This window comes from Pristis pectinata, chromosome 5, assembly GCF_009764475.1.
Source record: "Pristis pectinata isolate sPriPec2 chromosome 5, sPriPec2.1.pri, whole genome shotgun sequence".
NCBI lineage: Eukaryota > Metazoa > Chordata > Chondrichthyes > Rhinopristiformes > Pristidae > Pristis > Pristis pectinata.
In genome coordinates, this window is record NC_067409.1 from 71144854 (window position 1) to 71152000 (window position 7147).

General features: G+C 49.1%; 1 protein-coding gene across 1 annotated transcript in view; it reads right to left on the minus strand.

Annotated features, from left to right (window-relative positions):
• nphp3 (nephronophthisis 3) overlaps window positions 1-6313 on the minus strand; it is an 81693-nt gene extending 75380 nt beyond the window's left edge. Inside the window, 1 exon segment of the mRNA XM_052016457.1 lies at window positions 6185-6313. The gene's annotated coding sequence lies outside the window, so the exon portion shown is untranslated.
• Between the last annotated feature and the right edge of the window lie 834 nt (window positions 6314-7147).

The window sequence follows — 7147 nt, forward strand, 5'->3', positions numbered from 1 at the left end:
CTGCCGCAAAACAACAAATTTCACATCATACGTCAGTGATAATAAATCTGATTCTGAAAGATTTGCTACTGGACACCTTGGGCCAAGTGGTCTTCCTCTGTGCTTTAAATTTCTATGACACAGCAGTAGAATTTACTCTCAAATGAGCGAGATCCTTTGAATGAAAAAGAATAAGAGATCACTTTACAAACAGCTAGTCTTTATTCCATAAACTAAAAAATGAAAACCAGAGATGGACTGGATAACAATAGGTATACTTTATTCCAGTAATTCAAAGCAGTTTAATTCTGAATAATCACCTCAAATATTTTATATTTGAAAAAAGCACATCTCCACTGCACATCTATAGAAATTCGTAAGAGTCTTTGGTGACATACTGAATCTCCTCAAACTCCTAACAAAGCAGAGCAGCTGACGTGTTTTCTTCCTGATTGCATCAATGTGTTGGGCCCAGGATACGTCCTCTGAGATGTTGTTGCCCAAGAACTTGAAGCTGCTTTTTCAAGAAGAACAACAACAAATTGAGAATCTAATCTCTACCTTCGAAGATTAAGAAGGAGACGTAGTCACAAGTACAGGGAGATCAGAAAAAGACTCATTCCACTCTAGTTGCTCTTAAAAATGTCAGGTTGAACTTTTAAAACAAACAAAGCCTCACAGAGTGGAGTAAGATTTGTTGAATTTATGCCAGCTCTGGCCTACCATCATTCATCCTTGCCAGGAATAAGAGGGTGCAGAGGAGATTTACCAAAATGGGATGAAAGCTTTCTGTTAGCAAGAAATATCTGACAGAAGGTTAAGCAAAGCATCACTGAAGGCCTTCAAAACTACAATAAAGCAAATAAAAAAACTGGACCACTTCCAGAAAGGTCAGTAACTATGTAACATGCATGTTAGTAAAAGAACCACAGACAACATGAGGAATACTTTTCACAATCTGCGATCTGGAATATGTTTTCTAAAAATAAATCCCCTTACCTCTTCTCCCACCAACCCCATCTCTACTCTCTCTCCCCCAGCCCACCAGGTCAAAGTGCTCCCATTTTAGTCTCAAACTTGAAACTTTCTCCAGTTTTTTTTTACTATCGCCACTCATGCCCCTCCACTTCCATCTCACTTCCTGCTCCTTCAACTCTAGTCCCATTAATCTGCCAACAACCAACTTCCTATCCCACATAAACTGATATTATTACTGGTTCTCTCCTATTGGCATTCCTTTCTCTTTCTAATCTGCTGTCATCAGTCTTCTCAAAACAATAACAATTCTTATTGGGTGATGGTTTGCCAATAATCTCTAACTTCCTTTTCCTTTCCAAAGGTGTTGAACATGCTGAAACCACCCAAGTTCATGCCCATCACCCCCAGAACTTGATCGAATCCCAATAATCAGGTCTCTGGAGTGATTCTGATCAAAGCCATATGATCCTTGAACTAACCGACAAAACCCTTATCACTACAGTTTAGCAACACTATGACCACTTTGCTCTAAAATGGGCTTTTTTTTTGTTCTAATTGTGTTCTTTCTTGTAAGAATTGTGTATAATTTATGTATTTTGTGTGAATGCTGCTGATTTGATGCTATATGCCTGTGATGCTGCTGCAACTAAATTTGTTATTGCACCTGTGCATACATGTACTTGTGCATATGACAATAAACTTGACTTTGACTTTGATTACAACAAGGGTAATCTATCCCTCCTTGTCTGTCTTGGCCCAGTTTCCTTGATTATCCAACAACACCTATCAACTATCATCTGGCTGGGTAGGAGAGCAATTGTAATTGCTGAGTAGGTGTAACCGGAGAAACACCAGCACTGGCTTCACTTCCAATGCTCACAGCATTACATCTGGGGGTTCTCCTCTCATCCCACATTTCTCATCTATATGTTACCCCTCAGCAACTGTGGTAACAGTTTCACAGCTACAGGTATGACACCGCCTCTCAGCACCACCTCTCTTGACCCCTCTTCTCTCTCTCTAAATTGTCAGATTATTTATTGAATCATCCAGAAATTTTATTCAACTAAAAACTAATAATATTTTGATTTCCATTACAAACTCTACCACATTACCAGTAATAAATCCCTTTCCCAGGTATTTGAACTGATCACTTCCTTGGTGTCATAACTAATATCACATTGACTTTGTATTACTTATCTATGCCATCACCAAGATCACCATGTTCCAGCTCTAACATTACCTGACTCTACCCCTACCTCAATTCACCAGCTGCTGCAGCCTTTATCCATGGACTTCCAGCTGGCTTCCCTCATTTCATTCTCTATAAACTGGAGGTTGCTCAAAACTCTGTCCTGACTACAAGCCGTCCCTGAATTATGAACACTTGACTTGTGAACACCCACAGCATCACCGACAAGAGCACATCCCTCCCTGATGAGCTCAATGCATTCTATGCACATTTTGAACAGAAGGGGAATGGAATGTCACCACCCGCCCCTACAGCCTCCAATGCACCTGTACCCACAGTCACCATTGCAGATATCAGGTCAATCTTAGGGAGAATGAATCCATGGAAGCATCTGGCCGTGTCCTGAGATCCTGAGCAGATCAGCTGGTGTGGGTATTTGCAGACATTTTTAACTTCAATCTGAGGTTCCCACCTGCTTTAAGAAAACCACTATCATCCCAGTACCTAAGAAAAATAAGGTAACATGCCTTAATGACTATCATCCAGTAGCACTAACATCCACCATCATGAAGTGCTTCAAGAGTTTGGTCATGGCACGCACCAACTCCAGCCTCCCAGCAACCTTGACTCACTGCAATTTACCTACCGCCGAAACAGGTCCACGGCAGGCGCCATCTCCCTGGCCCTACACTCATCTCTGGAGCATCTGGATAGCAAAGACACCTATGTCATACTACTGTTTATTGACTACAGTACCAATAATTCCAAGCAAATTCATCTCCAAACGCCTAGACCTGGGACTCAACACCTCCCCCTGCAACTGGATCCTTGACTTCCTGACCAACAGACCGCAATCAGTAAGGAGAGGCAGCAACACCTCCGCCACGATTATCCCCAGCACTGGTGCCCCACAAGGCTGTGTCCTCTACTCCCGCAATCAGATTGTACTCTAACTACATCAACAAGTTTGTAGATGACAACACTGTAGTGGGCCAAATCTCAAATACTGAGTTGGAGTACAGGAAGGAGATAGAGAGTCTAGTGGCATGTTGTCATGAAAACCACCTTTCCCTCAGGGTCAGTAAAACTAAAGACCTGGTCATTGCCTTCAGAAAAAGGGGCGGTACACATGCTCCTGTCTACACCAATGGTGCTCAGCACATCACAGAAACCAGCCTCTCCTCCGTGGACTCTGTCTATACTTCTCCCTACCTCAGTAAAGCAGCCAGCATAATCAAAGACCCCACCCACCCCGGACATTCTCTCCTCTCCCCCCTACCCTCGGGCAGAAGATACAAAAGCCTGAAAGCAGGTACCACCAGGCTCAAGGACAGCTTCTATCCCACTGTTGTGAGACAATATTGAGTGGTGCGATTAGATGGACTCTTGACCTCTCAATCTACCTCGTTATGACCTTGCACCTTATTGCCTACCTACACAGCACCTACTCTGTAGCTGTGACACTTTACTCTGCATTCTGTACTGTTTTACTTTATTCTACCTCAATGCACTGTGTAATGAATTGATCTGTGTGAACGATATGCAAGACCATTTTTATTTACTGTACCTCGGTGCAAGTGACAATAGTAATAGTAAATAGAGTTGGGAAAATTGATTATTTTGCAGAGACAATAAACAGGACATAAAACAGGGGAATGGAAAGAACTGGATACCTCTGTCAAAGTCCCAGGACAGCAATAATTAGCCTTACTCATTCCATGAAATGTCAGAGAAACAAAGGATAGAGAAAGGAAAATGAGTAAAAAAGCTAGGAGAAATGTCAACACATATTTAGACTGACTTACCATATGCAACACCACTCCAGACCCAAGGATATCAGTCACTGGAGCAACTCACTGAATTAACTCACTGAATTCTACTCAAAAATATTCTGATGTTGGTCATTCTCTGCAGTCAAAGAACACGTTGCAGTTAGATTGTAAGACTGCTGTGACCTGAATATTCATGTGTCTTCTATGACCAAATTATCTACTTTAAAGATAAAAGGGAAAGACCTGCATTTATATGCTGTCAATTTTCACCTGTCCCAAAGCATTTCACATCTCATGGCGTCTTTCTGAGGTATTACTCTTGTGATGTAGGGAAAGCAGAACCAATCTGAACACAGCATGTTTCCATAAACAGGAACATAATCCTGACCAAATAGTCAGTTTTTAGATTTTCAATAAGGAGTAAACGATGGCCACAGGGCACAAGAGACAAAGCCACTGTTCTTCAAAATAGTGCCACAGAATCTTTTAAGCCCACCTAACATGCTCATTTAATGTCTCATCTTTGCTGAGGCACTCCCTGAATAACATACAGCAGAGTTGGCCAAGACTTTTGAGCTTGTTTCTTATTGGGGGGAGGGGAGTGGTAGTGCTGGAGTGGTGTCAGAAGGATGCATCAGAATGTGCAATGAGGGGTGGGTGAGAGCTGTTGGTTGGGGTGCTTACTGAGCACGAGTTTGTGGGGATATTAGCAGGTGGTGGGTACTGGTAGAGAGATGGCTGTGATGAATGGTGATCAGTTGAAGAGCGCTAGAGGGGTTGATGGTGGGAGGAATGTTGCTGGGGGAATTTTGGATGGTGGGGGTGTTGGTATGGTCAGTGAGGATGGGGATATCAAAGAAGATGTTGGTGGGACAGTATGATGGTTATGAAAGATTTGGATGGAGCTGGGAGAAGTCAGTGGAGGTGGGCTTCAGGGGTTGTTGGTGGGAATGTCAGTGGAAGCATCAGTGAGGTGGAGTGGGTACCACTGGGAGGATGGGGATAAAGTGCAAGTGGAGATGGAAGCATCAGTGTGGCAGGGGTGAGAGTGGAGGTAAGGGCAGCAGTTAGTGTGAAGTATCAGTGGGAGGGTAACAGGTGTAGGTCTCTCAGTGGCGGAGGTGGGGAGGTGGGTGGTGGGGGTGGGGAGGTGGGTGGTGGGGGTGGGGAGGTGGGGGGGTGGGGAGGTGGGTGGGGGAGGTGGGGATGGGGGAGGTGGGGGAGGTGGGGATGGGGGAGGTGGGGATGGGGGAGGTGGGGATGGGGGAGGTGGGGATGGGGGGGGAGGAGGGGAGGGGGGGAGGAGGGGAGGGGGGGAGGAGGGGAGGGGGGGGAGGAGGGGAGGGGGGGGAGGGGGGGAGGGGGGGAGGGGGGAGGAGGGGGAGGGGGGAGGAGGGGGAGGGGGGGAGGAGGGGGAGGGGGGGAGGAGGGGGAGGGGGGGAGGAGGGGGAGGGGGGAGGGGGGAGGGAGGGGGGGAGGAGGGGGGGGAGGGGGGGGGGGGGGGGGGGGAGGGGGGGAGGAGGGGGGGGAGGGGGGGGAGGGGGTGGGGAGGGGGAGGGGGAGGTGGGGGGGATGGGGGGGAGGTGGGGGGGATGGGGGGGGGATGGGGGGGGAGGTGGGTGGGGGGGATGGGGGAGGAGGGGAGGAGGTGGGTGGGGGGATGGCGGGGGAGGTGAGGGGGTGGGTGGGGGGATGGCGGGGGAGGTGAGGGGGTGGGTGGGGGGATGGCGGGGGAGGTGAGGGGGTGGGTGGGGGGATGGCGGGGGAGGTGAGGGGGTGGGTGGGGGGATGGCGGGGGAGGTGAGGGGGTGGGTGGGGGGATGGCGGGGGAGGTGAGGGGGTGGGTGGGGGGATGGCGGGGGAGGTGAGGGGGTGGGGGGGATGGGGAGGGGGTGGGGGGGATGGGGAGGGGGTGGGGGGGATGGGGAGGAGGTGAGGGGGATGGGGGAGGAGGTGAGGGGGATGGGGAGGAGGTGAGGGGGTGGGGGGGATGGGGGAGGAGGTGAGGGGGTGGGGGGATGGGGTGAGGGGGTGGGGGGGATGGGGGAGGAGGTGAGGGGGTGGGGGGGATGGGGGAGGAGGTGAGGGGGGAGGAGGTGAGGGGGTGGGGGGGGATGGGGAGGAGGTGAGGGGGTGGGGGGATGGGGGAGGAGGTGGGATGCTGGGGGTGTCGCTGATCGCCGCGAACACCCCCAAGGCTAGTCGCCCATTCCAGGCCCAGCCCCGCTCGATGTGACCGCCGCGCACCGGAACAAGCGCTAACCTCCGGCGGAGTCGAGCGTCCTGATGCGCCGAGGCCCAGAGAATGGCCCACGGGCCCGATACCGGCCCCCGCCCCTGGACAGCCCGGCCCGACTCCCGCTGCCCCTGGTTACGCGGCAAGCGTGACGCAGTGCGCCTGCGCGCTGCTGGTCTACGGTGTCCCGGCAGTGACAAACCCGTGCAGACAACACAACCGCAGACGCACATTGATGGATGGTCACTCACCTGAAACACCAATCCTACTTCCCTCACCGCAAGGGTACCTGCGGGGCCAGTGTTTATTTTATATTTTCATCATTACCAGAATTTTAACAGTTTTGTATTTAAACAGATGTTGGCACCTATAGCTCCTACCTAGGATCAGGCTATTTTAGATTGGCCAAGAGTAATGAGGAAGGATTAAGAGATCTTGCAGGTAAAAATACCCAAGGAGGTAGTGACCACAATTGCAGATTGGTGAACACCACAGGACCGTAACAACTGTCTTCAACTTAATGAAGAGCAGTTATAATGGTATGAAGGTGGAGTTGTCTCAGGTGGATTAGGACAATAAACTAAGAGACAGGTTAGTAGCTGAACAGTGGCAGATATTAAAACAGTTGGTCCATAATGGGTCCTGATGAAGGGGCTTGATCCAAAACGTTGACTGTTCATTTCCCAACTGCGTGACCTGCTGAGTTCCTCCAGCATTATGTGTGAGTTGGTCTATAATACTCAGCAGGAGTAGTTCCCAGTTGGAAAGAGGGATTCCATGAGAAAGAGGCACAATCTGTGGTTAATAAAGGAAGTCAAGGATATTGATAGATTGAAACATAGGGCATACAAAGTGGCAAGGGCTGGTGGTAGGCCAGAGGACTGGAAAGCTTTTAGGATCCAGCAGCAAAAGACTAAAATGCTCATAAGAAGAGAAAAAATTGATTTTGAGAGAAAATTTACATGTAATATCAAAACAAACAGTAATAGT